Here is a 13302-nt window from a genome sequence, read left to right as displayed (position 1 = left end):
ACATTTGATTTTTCAGTAAGCATTTTAAATGCACTTATCCCTTGAAAACATTCCACATTTTCTTTTTATTTTTAATGCAGTCACCATGGTAACCAGAGCTGTTTCTTGATGTTTTGCCAGAAAAGAGGAGCCACGACATTGGAGACAGAAATGATGATACATGTAGTGTCCTGATCTCTCCCTGTCTTCTTCTCTCTATCATTATGATGACAGAATGTAATGATAATTGCAGAATTCTGACCATACAGTGCCAGCTTGCTCTAGGGTTTGTGGCATGTCCTTTATTCACTTCATGTTGCTATAATGTAAATACTAAGTGGCTACCTGATTTTACCACTTAAGCAATAGTCATTTTATTATTACAGTTCTGTGCTGTGAAAAGTGACTGCCTGAGTAAATGAGAGACCCTGAGTCATACTACATAACGAGCAGTTCTATAAATTCTTGGCACAGCTTCAAGCAAAGGTGAAACTCCTGCTAGAATACACAGGATATTTAAGGTCTGAGCTGTGTGATGTGCTGTGTTGGCAAGTCTAAACTGTAAAGCTGGTGTCCTGATGCAAGATTTTCATTTTATTTGAATCAACTGCTCGTTTAAGCTAATTTTACTTAAATTTCAAGTCTCTCTTTTTTTTTTTTTTTTTGAGAAAAATCTGGTACAGAAGAAACCTGCTACTTGACTGTGCAGTATCTATTTCCCCCTTAACACAGTGAAACTTGACTTTATTTAGGTTGGCAGTGTCCCAGCATTTCGAGCTGGGAAGGATTGCTAGCAAGCTAGAAAGGGCTGTTAGTCGGTATGGCTTCTGGGAATCTTTTGGGAAAGGTCCTAACTCAACCGTGATGTGCACGTCTTTGTCAATTCCCCTTTCTTCGTGCATGCCTCCTGGAGATGATGGCCTGTTGCTTCAGAGCACATATCGAGCCAGGAGGTATTTCAGCATAGGAGCCTTAGCCAGGCAGAAAGTTAGCAGAGACTGAGCTTACATCATTCTAGGACTTCTGTGACAGCCCTTCCTACCTACCTCCAGATTTCACCTTAAGGAAGTAAAATAAACCTTTGTATGTTGGTTAACTCGCTAGGTCTTCTGCTGTATTGTCCCAAACCCACTGCCTGACTCATGAGCCTTACATACTGTTTATGTGCACATTTTGATATTGAACATCTGCTACTAATATTAATAATTCTCTCTGAGGTTTGCTCTATGTTTATTCTGTATGAGCTCCTTGGAATCTTTCACTTGACCTTCACGGCAACTCTGTGAAGGATGTATTATTATCTCCATTGTTTAGATGAGAGAACTAAACGTGAGGGGGTGGTAAGGATGGTTGCCAAGGTCACAAGGCTTCTGAGTTCTGTTGGCATTTAAATCCACCCAGCCTGACCCAGAGGCCACATTCTTAACTAATGGCTTTATCTGCCCTCCAGACAGCTGTAGATCTGGGCTTGAAACAGGGCTTCAGAAAGGAGTCTGTGAAAGAATAGTTTTATTGTTAAAGGGAAATAACTAAAATCTGGTTAATGAGGTCACAATAGTATGCAGCTTTACTCAGCAGCTTATCCATTAATTATCTGATATAAGGAACATTTTTGGTTGTGTGTTTTAAACACTGTGCTTTGAGAATAGGAACTGATATTAAATACTCTGTAGAAGAAAGTTTCTTCTCTTTATAGGCTTACCATTAATAGTCTGTGGATCACAATAAAAGAGTGAAACTCAGTCTCAGGATCAGAAATAAAGGTAAATGATAATATAATAAAGAGTAAAAATTCTAGAAAATCTTCTGTTTATGAAAATTACTGATATGGGCCCTAAAATTGCAGAAATATCAATTATTTGTTGACTAAACTCTGCTATGATGTATGTGAAGCTCAGTACAGAAATTATCATATTTAATTCAAGCAACGACATTATGCCTAGGGCACAGTGCTTTCCCCATTGTATAGGCAGGAGTGGAGAACTAAAGGAGGAATTAGGTCGTTGGGAATGTTCATTCGCAGACTCTGTGCAAGTATAAACAATATCTTGTTTCAGGTTGTATGGCTTTGAAAGCAATGCCTGTTGTAGATAACTCAGTAATGTTGGTTGTAAATAAAAATCACACATCTGGGAAGGGATGGAGCTGGTTCTAACACTCCGTGTTTAGCCCCACTGTGCAACCAGACACCACTGTTCAGTAGTGTTAAATTTGGAAGGAAGTTGGAAATTCTACTCCGAAAGCTCTGAACGTAGAATTCGAAGGAAATAACAGTTTAAAAACAAAGAGATGCCGGTAAAATTGAAAAGTATCATGCTTTGATATTGCTTCTTCGGGAAGAGCCCTTGATGATGAGAAGAAAACCAGGAATTTTAATGCCACGTTAATATAAAGCAAATTATTTACATATAGTTATTTTTGGTATTATTCTCAGCTCATTGAATGATACAGGTATGAAGACTAACTTTGAAACTTGAGTGTCTCCCTTGGCTCTGTTTTGTCAGGGGCACGTGCTAACACAGAATCCACACCACAGGGATGTCTCATAGCTCTGTATCAGTGAGCCCAATGCTTTTCTCAAATACTAGGCTTATAATTTAATAGGAGATTTATTGATTTTTATCTAAATATAAAACTTGTAGTACTAATAATAGTAACTCAGTAGTGGACTTACTCTGTTCCTTTTCTAATCATCCAAACTGACTACGATGATCTGTTATAGTAGCGCACATGGAAGCACCAGATCAAACTCATGCGCTAAAAACCATTTTAATGACCTGTGTGTGTGTGTGTGTGTGTGTGTAACTTGATGTCATACATATCTGTGAATGTGTGGAAGAGGTGTTGGTGGAATTAATCAGATAATCAGATAATTATCTCAAAGGATTTATCCATTCATTCATAGATTTTATTGTTGAGCAACTGTGATATGACATACGTAGAAAAAGATTTCAATAATTGGACAAATTAAGTCTTCTGATTGTCTTGTTAAAACAAAGAATTTTAATTAGTTCTACTCAACCTTTTTTTTTTTTTATTATTGCCCCACCAGGAGCGTTTTTAGACAATATTTTTCAAGTTACTCTCCCATGAAATTTTATACCACATGTATACTATGTATGTGTTTATATATATCTGCTTTATAAATGAAAAGAATAAATATTTTCACTACCCCTGCCATCAAGTTTCAGTGTCCTTGGGGTGATACTTCTCATGAGAATGTATATTATAAATGATCATTTGTATAGTACCGTTAGTAGGAACTTCATGATAACAAAAATAAATGACTTGATGCAGACTCAATGAGACTTACTTCATTATTGAATTATAATAATAGGACTGAGTTTTAGAGTGTTTATAAAATACCTGCACAAAGTTTTTGATGCTTCTCCCTTCAGGAAGTAGAGCTTAATTCTTCTTTCCTAAGTGTGAGCTGGATTTAGTGAGTTATTCCTAACAAATAGAATATGGCAAGAGTGGCAGTCTATAACTTAGGAGAGTCAGTTATTAAAAGTCTCTCAGCCTCTTCCTGACTCTCCCTTTTGGATCTGGCATTGGGGAAAGACAGTTGTCACGTTGTGAGAACACTCAAGAAGTCTGTTGGAAAGGCTCCCGTGGCGAGGAGCTGAGGCCACCTGCCAACAGCCATGTGAGTCAGCCGTCTTGGCAGTAGACCCTCGGGTGCCAGTCAAGCCTTCAAACGACTGCAGCCACTGCTAACATCCTGACTGCACCCTGGTGAGAATTCCATGTCAGAACCACCCAGCTCAGGCTCCCAGAGAACCACTCCCAAAATTGTGACCCACAGAAACAATGAGATTAAAATTTGTTTCTTTAAACTGCTAAGTTTTGTGGCAATTTGTCATACAGCCTTTGATAACCAATATACCATGGTTACTGATTTTCGCACATACTCGTTTTCCTTTAGATACAATTATTTTCACTGTGGGATTCTATGAGATTGTGTTACTACATTTAAATCACACCTGTCAATTACCTCTTCTAACAGTCTAACCTTCTATGGTCAAGTTATCCGCAAATATCCTAGATTTTAAAGCTGGAGTAATAATGAAATTCAGTTTTATATTTACACATTATTTAAAGTTTATAAACACTTTAACACGCATTACTGTGTTTAAATCTTGAATAATGCTGAAAGATGCATTAATCATATTTTCCTGCTTTATGAAGGAAAAGAAAAAAGACTCAACACATTTAAACGTTATGTTCTCAGAGTCACACAGCAGGTGACTCAGTGCCGGGCCTTTGATTCTGGAATATTGCTCTTTCCAAGGCATCGTGTGGAATGTTTTCTAATAGATGACACGTGAAGATGAGAGAAGTGGATATAGCCTGACTGCATTGCCATGAATAATAAGTACCTAGCTGAGTCATGTTATAGCGGAATGTTAAAATGTGTATTTGTGGTATGATCACCTGAAGCAAAATATCAAATAACTGTGTGTATTAGGTAAAACATTCTAAGATAGAAATTATTAACCCATTAAAAGTATATCGTTTAGTTCTAAGAGTTTCACTGTAAGAAGAAATAGAATGAATCATGTCAGACCAGCCTTTTTTTTATTGAATTAGGGATAATTGTCTAAACATAATATGATGAAAGGGTACAGTTACATCTTCCTCCATTTACTTTTTTGGTTTTTAGATGCTTTCTTTTCCCTATGTATAATTTTTGTATTTCAGTAGAAACTGGGGCAAGATTCTTACTGGAGTTATTGGGATAGTTTTGGTAGTGTTTGCTGTTTGATTGTTAAAAAGAGAGAGATTCTCTAAATTACAGATTCTCTAAAACCTACCGATTTTTTGAGCAGTTTTATGTCTTTGAAGATAACAGTAACTACTTTGAATTGCTCTTCAGGGTGAATTAATTTTAAGTCAAAAGCCACTATGATGGACTTACTTCAAAACATAGAGCACCATATTAACTTCAAAAAAATGGATCTATGTTTTTTGAATCTTGCATGTATTAAATTTGCATTCTGAATGTCCTCAAGAAGATCCTTAGCCTTGAAAATAACATACATGATATTGAAAGTTACTGTCTTTTTTTTTTCTTCCTCGGAGAATCCACAGGGGGGACATATAAATGTGTTTTTCTAGGATATGACGATTATACCAAGCAGTGATACTGTCGGTTGTTACCCACATGGATTTAGTTACAGACTTAGTGGGTTGGAAACACTCAACCATTTACTATATTTGAGATCCTGGACAAGTTACATCAATTCACTTTATCTCAGTTTCCACATTTTCTGTATCTTTCTTAAGCCACTGAATTTTCTCTTATACATTAACAGTCATAACCTCTAATTGATGAACTTGGTATCATGTCATCTTCTTTGAGTAATTTGTTACTTATTATTTTCTGTTACTACTACTAATGCCTAACGTTAGTTCTTAGCGTGGTAGCTGGCACAATTAGGTATTCATTAATGTTACATGTGATTATAAACAGCACAAGCGATCCGTATTGCCTTCACACTAGTGATAGAATCCATTCATACTATGATTTCTCCTAAGACTTATGTTAATAACTTGGTATTGTATTTTTCCAAAAGTGTGCTCTGGGAACTCCCCTCTCCTTTTAGGTCATACAGGCTCAAAATGAAGGTTTATTTTATCTTTCTAGCATAATAAATTTAAAATGTAATTTTTTGTATTATTTTCCTACATTTTTTGTCAGTTTTATGTTGTGACGAGGGCCTTGATTTGTGGCCTTTAGTATTACCTGTGTATTTACTTTAGAGAAAGAAAATATCAACCATAACCTTGACATAGTGTGTTTCCTGAGCTCTCTCACAATGCAGGGTTCCTTTCTTTAGGTTCAGTTTTCCATCTGTGCATAAAGGAAAAAATGATCCTTGGGGAGCCCGCTTTGTTGAAATGCTGTATTATAGGAACATCTTAGGTTAATGAGAAGTGAATCTTCCTACTTGCTGAGAAGTTTTAAATTTGCTCTGCCTTTCTAACTTTGAAAGCACTCATTCGGGGATTGAAAAATGCTCTGTTTATTGGAGAATATTGGGCTTTTCAGTGGATTTTTTATGAGTTTGTTTTGGACTGTAATTCACCTTATTTTAACAGCTGTCATCATCTTTGTTGAATTAGCTAATAGTTCTAAAGTACCTATCTTAAGTTTGTGTCATTCTTTACAGTTTATAAAACATGTATGCCTAATATATCATGCCATATATGAAACTTTTATAAATAGTCATTATTATTTTTATCTCATAAATAATAAATATTGTCCTTTATTGCCTAGACATCTTTGGGTCTAGAGGACTCAGACCCAAACTTAAGTAATGATTTTACAGAAACCTCGTAGAATCATTGCTTAAATTTGGGTCCTGTTAAATTTGGGTGCCCAGGATTCTGTGGGCTCACTCTCTGTGGGTGAATTTAAAGCTTAGGAGTGGGAATTAGGGTACTGGGAAGGGAGAAGCCAGGTCACTCAAGCCCTCAGTTACCTAGGGAACCTCACGGGAGGGGCAGCCGGTTCCTTGTGGCTGTGTTAGCAGCTGGGTCCTGCAGCAGGCAGTGCAGCCAGTACGTTTATTCGAGGCGGAAGTCTTTGAAATGCATGCCTCAGTAGCCAAGAGCTTAATGTCAGGCACTCACATCACAATCGAAAACCTCACTGTCGATGACTTGCAGGACTTGCTCATATATTTCAAAAACGGTTGTGTCTCTTAAAATGTTTTGGTCATAGAATGCTATGAAAAACAGGGATATTTTGAACCCTCTTCCAGTAAATTTATGGTATGTGTGTGTATATATATATTATATATATATATAATATTTAATATTTATTAGGAAAATGTTTATAATATTAGGTTTTCAGCCCCTACAATTTATAAATTAGAATTTATGTATTTTAAAATCTCCCCATAGGATTTTGATGATGCCCCTTTGTAATCAGTACCAATGTGCGAATATTTTGTGTCTTGTGGTATTTTCTAACTCTTCAACTGGTGGTGATTAGAATATAAGAATAATACATTCTCTATGTCTTTTTCTTCCCTGAATGTACCTCCTTATCCTTTGTAAACATAGCCTTTGTTTAAGGGGATATCTCAATAGAGAGAGATTTTGGAGATAGGAGCTTATATATTTTATAATTTCTTTTCAATTATGATTATTTTTGTTAAATGGGAAACCACATTATATTATCTTTTTTATTAAAGAAACATAAATCTAGGAAGTGTTTATGCCTAAATAAATTATCTATACTGCAGAAATAATTACTTGTTTTGGGTCAAAAATTAATATTTTTCCATATTAAATAAATCTTCTCAGTTTTGTTTTTTTCCAATGGCTGTGTCATTCCTGGACCACTCACCTAAAGACTATTTGAACGTCTGTCTACTTTAAGCCATTGTATTTTTGAAGTATTTTTGTCTTAACACTTACGCTTAGCGAATACTCTGAATAATGCAAACTATATATACCTGCTCTTCTCAATTTTTAGCAAATTACCTTTTATAGTAATGATGAAAGGCGTGTGTTAGAATGCTGCTTCTCACTGATGTGTGTAGACTAACCTGGTGATCTTAAAATTCACATTCTGCTTTCGAGCGTCTAGATCTTTGTGCCTTAGAGTCTGCATTTCTGAAAGGTCCCAGCTGCTACTGATGTTCCTGGTCCACGTACCACATCTGAGTGTCAACTTGCTGGAAGAAAATGTACCAGCTTGCTCATTATTATGGATGGCATAGACACCTAATTACCTAGTTTAATTTTTTCTGATAAACAAAATGACTTTAAGAGTAAGTTTTTTGAAAGTTAACCTATTCAAAAACATATTTCCGTCAATTTTTCCCAGATGTTTTACCTCTATATTTGTTAATGGCCTGACATAAACCAAAGCCAGTGGGTTTTTTTGGAAAGAGTTCTGCATTTGAAATAAGTCTTATTTCCACTCATCTGGATGAAGAAAATAACTGTAACTGGCCTTGGTCTTTTTAATCAGTTGCTGGGATACACTAATCAGTTCCCAAAACAGAGAGAGCAACAGACTTTACTGTTGAGGGACCATAAGTGCAATTAACTATTAGAATTAAGGCCCAATAATAATGAGCCCGGGAAAGTTCCTGCTGCTACCGCAAAATTTCAACACCTGCTTTGTGGGGCTGGGTAAGTGTGAATCTGGACCTTCTAGAAATTTCAACAAGAGAAAACAATTAGTTCAAATGAGATTTTCAATAAAATCCAAGCACCTGGAAGTGGTAAAACTCGAGTTTTTTTGTCTCAAGAGAATGAGAAAATGAAGGTTGTCTTTGGAGAAGCAGCAGGGAATAGCTTAATCTGCTGGAATCTCTTCCCTTTCCAAGGAAAGTAAGTAGTTCTGCTCTAAGATCACACTGTCTTTCTTTGCAGTTTTAGGAAGGATTTAAGGGAGGATGAGGCAGTCTTGGCATTTACCATTTTGAAAGATAAGCCAGAGTTCCCAGCTAGGGAGCGTGGAACTCTCTTGAGGATCTTACACATTTGTCTCTCTCCCACCCCAACCCTTCTTCTCCCTCTTTGTTCAGAAGAGCATCATTCCTGCTTTTGAGCTTGTGATGATGTAACTGATACTGTTTTAGAGACCATTAGATCAGGAGGACATGCTGGCATGAAAAGCCTCCTCCAGAAAGTTGAGTACCTTGGGTCATACATTGAAGAAGACGACACTGAAAGTATATGAGGCTGGTCCTGTGTATCCATATGTATCCATCACAGCTTAACATCTTGATGGAAGCAGTTGTAGAGTATGTGAGAAATTAATCAAATTGTAGAGTATGTGAGAAATTAATCAAATTTTGAAATGTACAGGTCCTTAAGTCTCCTAGTCTCCTGTTGCATGAGTTATCTACTACTGCATAACAAATTACTTCAAAAATTAGTGGTTTAAATAACAAGTACTTTATTTACTCATGACTCCATGGGTCAGCAGTTTTGGCTGGACTCTGCTGGGTTGTTTTCTGTTACTGTCACCTGGAGTCACTTACGTGACTGTAATCACCTGAGATTGTGTAATCTGAGATACTTCATTCCCATATCTAGTAGTCCATGCTTATTCTTTGGGGCACCAACTACCTTCAGCAGGTTAGACTGGGTTTCATAGCAGCATTTCAAGATGATAAAGCCCAGTATGCAATTTATTTTTAAGCTCTCGATTACATTGTCTTTGTTAATGTCCCATTGGCAAAGTAAAGCCACATGACCAAGCACAGATTGAATGTAAGGAGAGGGGCAGTTCAAGTGCATGGATGAAGGTCATCGGGGGCTATTATGTAAAAAATATCTCACACTGCCAAATCCAGATTCACTCCAGGATTCATAAAATTAAAGATCAACACAGTATAATTTAACCATAAAATCATAATTATTCCATCATATTTATTATTTTGTGACATTAGTAGAAGGTCCTTAGGAAAAAAAGAGACTGAAAATATTGTTAGAATTGTCATTAAGACTCTTGCATATTTCTGTGGTGTGCTTTTTTTCAGAACTTGATAGATAATTTATGAATAACTTAAATGTTCATTATTATATTTTACTTCTCAGTAGACTGGTTTCTTAATGTGATGTTTTGAAATATAACTATGGCTGTTCTGCCTTGAACCTTGGCTCCTCATTGGAGAATCAAAAACATCCATAGGTCTAATTCCAAAATTCTTGAGGAACAATGTTGATTTTAACTATAATGTAGTATGTCAATGAGACCTACTCTGACTCCTTAAAATTACTTTCTCCAACCTGATAATTATAATTTAAAACACATTATATTCTACTTTTTAAAGTGCATTTATTGTCTGTCTCCCAGCTCTAGAACATACACTCCAAGAAAACAAGGATGTTTCTGTTTCTGACCTGCTTTATTCTAAGAACCAGAAGAATGACTGGCATATTATAGTTGCTCAATAAATAGTTTTGTATGTATGATTGAATTAATAAAAAGTTACCTCAAAAGGATAGTTCAAGGGTTTAAATTAGCATACCACAAAAGCAGCATCCCCAAATCCTGACCCACCCAAAACTTCAAATATTGGTAAATGATGTAAAAATTGTAATGTAGGATGTGAGCTAGTTAGTTGGCATAAGGCCATTTTAATTGAGTTGTCAAGGAAGGCCTCTCTAAGGAAACTCATTTAAACTTGGACCAGTAGTACTCGAGAAGTCACATATACAAATTTCACTCCAGGCAGAAGTCACAGTCAATACAAAAGCCCAAGACGGAATTTTCTTCATTGTGACTGTGAAACATGTCAGTGAGCGTATCTTGTGCCCAAGGGCATAGAGGAGACTAAAGTTTATTAATTCTGTAAATGTTTATGGAGCAACAACAACTCTGTGTCAGGAATTGTGTGTGGAACAGGAAACAAGAAAAGTGTCATGTTCTCATAGAATCTAGTGAATATATCTTAGTGGGAAAGAGAATCAGAAACTGGAGCACTGAATTTTATTGTCATGATCAGAGCTTCTTAAGCAGGAGAATGATATAATTTAATTTATTCTTTAAAAAAGTCACTCTGATGCATAGACAGTGGAATACAGAGAGGCCAGGTGGAGACAGAATCAGGTGACTCTGTAGTAGGTGTGTCTTGCACGATGCTCTGGGAATGGAGAAGAGTGGTTCCATTGAGATGGTGACTCAGAGGTGACTTCTATAGGACTGATGGTGGAGCCTGTGTGGACTGTGGACAAAGAGAATAGTCAGGCACGACTGCGTTTTCTTCTTAGCAGCTCTGTAGTAATTTAGCTTATCCGTGCTGTACCAAATAGCAGGTAGCTTCCTTTTCTGAGGATCCTGCAATTATGAATATCATATCTTCAGACGCTTAGGCTAGTATGTCCTGGAGATCTAGCAGTAGAATTTGGTGAAAAGAGTACATTTATTTTAAATTTTGGCGGACGTTATTAAATTGACTTGACAGGAATTTGAACTAATTTTTGAAATCACAGCAGGATTTTATGAGAGAGGACTCTATTGAAGGTGTTATAAAACATCCTCTTTAATAGCTGGGAGATGGTTTGCCATCATTATTTGTGTCTGGTCCCTTCATTGTGAACCGGGCTAAGGCTCCTTTTATGTATTTACTGTTTATTCATGTATTTTTCTGTGTATGCCATGCCTGTTGTCCATTTTGTTATGTTTCTGTTCTTTTCTCATAAATTATACACTTGCTTTTTTTATATCTTGGAATTAATTTTTCCAGATAATTTTTTATTTGGGGACATTTTGAACTTCTAATTATCAATTATTTGTTTAATGTTTGTTTTAATGTCCTATTAAACTTTGCCTACCACATATTATGAACATAAAATTTAACCAAAAAAAAGAGATTAGACATTTTTTCCTAGTATTTATACAGTTTATCTGTGTATACCAAAATGCTGGTATAGTTGATATTTATTTTGTTTTAAGAACTGATTATTGATAAATCTTTTCTTTCTCTCTCCCGCCCTCCCTTCTCCCTTCCTTCCATCCTTCCTTTCTTCTGAATGACTATGTTAATTTGTCAAAGCACCATTTGTCTTTTTAAAAAAACTTCACATACCATAAGTTGGCATATACACTTTGGTCTATATCTGGACTAACCAGTTCTGTTAGCCTGGTTGTATTCCAATACTAAACAGTTTATTTTACTGTAGTTTAGTAATATATTTTCATAATAGACCCTACTCCTTACCGTAACTATTTTCTTTAAATATATTTTCTAGTATTTTTGCATGCTTAATTTTGTTTTATAAAATTCACAGTCAAGTTATGTAATTCTAAAAAACAAAACAAACTAAAATTATGGGTATTTTTTTAATTACAGGTACATTAAATTTATACAAGAATTTCAATCAAATTCACATCTTCACATTATCTAACCTTCCCAAGACAAGGTACTTTTTTTTCCTATTTTCACCTTTGATATAAACTTTCAATAATTTTCTGATAGAGGATCTGTATGCATGTTTATTGTTAAGTACATTCATAAGCTTTGTTTTCACTTTAACATGTGTATAAGGGATCTATTGAGTTTTGTAGACTTACATTTAACTAATTGGTATAATAAATTCCCATAATTTCTATCATCTGAATTGTATAAGAAAGAATATAAGTCAATTACTATTTCATTAAAAGCTTTTATCAAAATAGGGTTATATAATAAATACACATGCATCCTATAAGCATATTTTATTTAAATATGTCCACATATGTATAATTAATACTATTAATGTTAGTGTTCAAAGTAATTGGTGCTGAATTGTGTTGGTTATATCTGAATGAAACTTGTAAAGATAATAGATTGACTATATATAATATATATTTTTGACTATAAATACACACATAAGTACACATTTATTTATATTATCAATGTACTGTCTTTTAAAAAATGTTTTAAATAATCACTTCTGAACTTTATTGAAGGTTAATTCTGCTTCTCTGGAATTTATCATAGGGCTTGCTGTTTTTTGTTCCATTAATATATTTAATCATGTTTATAAATACAAAACTCCTTTGAATGCTGTTTACCAGTAAATTGATCTTGCTTAGTATGACTGTAATCTGTCTTCTGTGATTTTAATTAATATTTTTGCATTTGTAGTCAAAGTGGATTGGTATGTACTTGTCATTATTTTGCACTCCTTTATTGAATTAGGAAATCAATATTGTGCTGGTTTCATATCTATGAATGCATTCTTATTTTTGTTAAATCCTAGAATTATATACATAGATTTGGTGCAGTCTGTCTTTTCATTAGCTGATAATATTCTTCTGTGACTCCTTTTGTAATTAATATTTCTTTGAGATGGGTAAGTTGTTAGATAAACTAATCACCAAAATTTTCCATATGAATCATTGGGTTACATTTTATTTTACATTATTACTTTTACTGTCATTTTTTAGTAGTTGATATTTTCCTAAAAATAATTCGTACCACGCAAGTTTTAAAATATGTTTTTATAAGCGAGATATTATACTTTATCATTCTTTGATTATCTCTATACCAGTCATTTATTCATTTTCACTTCAATTTTATAAAATTTCCCTTCAGTTTCTTGAATTAATTAGCTTTTCATGAATCTATTTTATCTTCCTTTTCCTGTAACTTAATCTTTGATATATTCTTCAGATTTCTTGCTATTTTTAAAAGTAATTTTTGTATAATCATTATAATTTCCATTTCTATGATTTTTTAAAATTTCATCAGTGTATTACAGAATTTTTAGTTGAATGCTTAATTATTATGTGTATTCTTTCTTATTTTGAAGTAATTATGATACTTTTTTGTTCCATTCTAAAAAAATCATCTTCATTGGTTA

The 13302-nt window shown here is 34.6% G+C and overlaps 1 long non-coding RNA gene across 9 annotated transcripts in view; it reads left to right on the top strand.

Annotated features, from left to right (window-relative positions):
* Window positions 1-13302, top strand: part of LOC141574748 (uncharacterized) — a 945654-nt gene that overhangs the window by 638504 nt on the left and 293848 nt on the right. For all 9 annotated transcript variants that reach the window (XR_012501786.1, XR_012501790.1, XR_012501785.1 and 6 more), the window contains one exon: window positions 11808-11877. This is a non-coding gene — a long non-coding RNA (uncharacterized LOC141574748). The remainder of the gene's footprint in view (window positions 1-11807; window positions 11878-13302) is intronic.

Source organism: Camelus bactrianus, chromosome 23 (genome assembly GCF_048773025.1).
Source record: "Camelus bactrianus isolate YW-2024 breed Bactrian camel chromosome 23, ASM4877302v1, whole genome shotgun sequence".
In the NCBI taxonomy this organism is placed as follows: Eukaryota; Metazoa; Chordata; class Mammalia; order Artiodactyla; family Camelidae; genus Camelus; species Camelus bactrianus.
Note: the sequence above shows the minus strand (reverse complement) of the source record. Positions and strands in the feature narration are given on the sequence as shown.